Source organism: Octopus bimaculoides, chromosome 1 (genome assembly GCF_001194135.2).
Source record: "Octopus bimaculoides isolate UCB-OBI-ISO-001 chromosome 1, ASM119413v2, whole genome shotgun sequence".
Classification (NCBI taxonomy): domain Eukaryota; kingdom Metazoa; phylum Mollusca; class Cephalopoda; order Octopoda; family Octopodidae; genus Octopus; species Octopus bimaculoides.
Window position 1 is genome coordinate 46,634,801 of NC_068981.1, and position 1,783 is coordinate 46,636,583.

At 35.2% G+C, this 1,783-nt stretch overlaps 1 long non-coding RNA gene across 1 annotated transcript in view; it reads left to right on the plus strand.

Annotated features, from left to right (window-relative positions):
* Window positions 1-1,783, plus strand: part of LOC106884018 (uncharacterized) — a 210,179-nt gene that overhangs the window by 1,539 nt on the left and 206,857 nt on the right. Inside the window, exon 2 of the long non-coding RNA XR_001411187.2 lies at window positions 597-1,453. This is a non-coding gene — a long non-coding RNA (uncharacterized LOC106884018). The remainder of the gene's footprint in view (window positions 1-596; window positions 1,454-1,783) is intronic.

A 1,783-nucleotide genomic window follows, 5' to 3' on the forward strand; every position in this document is an offset into this window, starting at 1 on the left:
AAGAAAGGGATATTCGGCCTGGGCGGGACTGAAAAGTCACAAAGGGAAGGGACGTAAGTATATACGACAAGTTATTTTGTCCTGCTCTTAACCGATTCTTTTTTGAACCACACACACACACACACACACATACGCACACACACACAAACACACACACACACACACAAACACACACACATGCACACACACACACACACACCAATACACATGGACGCACACGCACGCACGCACACACACACACAAAGACAGAAAAGCAAACGCAATCACACACACACAAATACACACACGCATACGCAACTACTCACGCACTCACACACTCGCCTACTCTCTTTTCACCGTCTCTTTTTCTCTATTATATCTATATATGTTTATTCACAAGCATGCATACATACATGCATACATATACATACATACATACATACATACATACATACGTATAATGCTTGAACGTTATGTTTATGTTGATGTAAGTGTGTGTGGGTGTCTGTATGCATATTTGTGTGTAAATCTCTGTTGCATGTGTAATTATGAGCTTGCTAAACTCTGCATATATCAATAGGAGGCAATTTTCCTTTTTATATTTTATTCCTACACAGTTCATTCTGTAAAAGACTTGTGTTTTTCTTCGAAGCGACAGGCTGTGGCGCACACACAGACACATAGTCTCGTTGCAGTCTAGTCATTGGATGTTTAACGCCAAAGAGGATATATAGTGAAGACACTTCCGGATTCGTAACTCTATTAAGAGAGCTATTGTGCCTAACGTGGGAGATACAAGAGATCACAACGAAGAAAAGAAAAAAAGAACACAATAAGAAAAAAGTAAAAAAAAAAAAAACAAAAAAAACAAAGTCACCTCCGTTGCTAGACAAACAATCAAACAATTAAAATAGTGACCGTAACAAAAGTACCACACTATACATACATACATACATGCATACATACATGCATACATACATACATACATACATACATACATGTAAGTATGTATGTATATATAAATATATATATGTATATGAGACAATGCACAAGTGAAACTGAAAGTCGACGAAGAATCAAAACAGCGCGATAAATTAATATGAACACTTACGGGAGGATAAAAGCCAGCGTCTGAGACAATGTTATAATAGGAAATTGTAATAATAATAATAATAATAATAATAATAATAATAATCATAGTAATAGTAATAATAATAATCGTATCAATAATAACGATTTAAATAATCTACCCCCTCCTACTACAACTACTATTGCTACTACAAGAACAGTAGTAATAATAAATTCAATATGAACAAATACAAGGATAAACACAAAAATGAAAGCGACAATAAAAAGAACAGTTATATATGACAATGCCGTTAAGAGGGCGAGAGTATAGGAAATATGCATGAAACAAGTGAATTTAAAAAAAAAGAAAAAATAAATTAGAACTCGAAGGAATTACGCGAAAAAGGTAAGGTTCATCGTTGATGATAATTAACCTTTCTCTTCGAATGTATTGTAAAAGACATGAAGAATTTGTTTCTTTTCAGTGATTCGCTCCTACCTTGTCTGTCTCTCTCCCATTCTCTCATTCCTGCTGTTTTAATCGTGCTACCACTTTCTGTCTTTCTTCTTCACAGCGGTTTTGCTTTTTCTCCAATTTCTTAGTTTGTGTATTTCGTTTTACTGACAGTCGCTCGCAATGTGTACACAAACGCACACATAACACGCGCGTGGACGCGCACACACGCATGCATATGCAGGCAAATATTTGCATACATACATATATATATATATATAT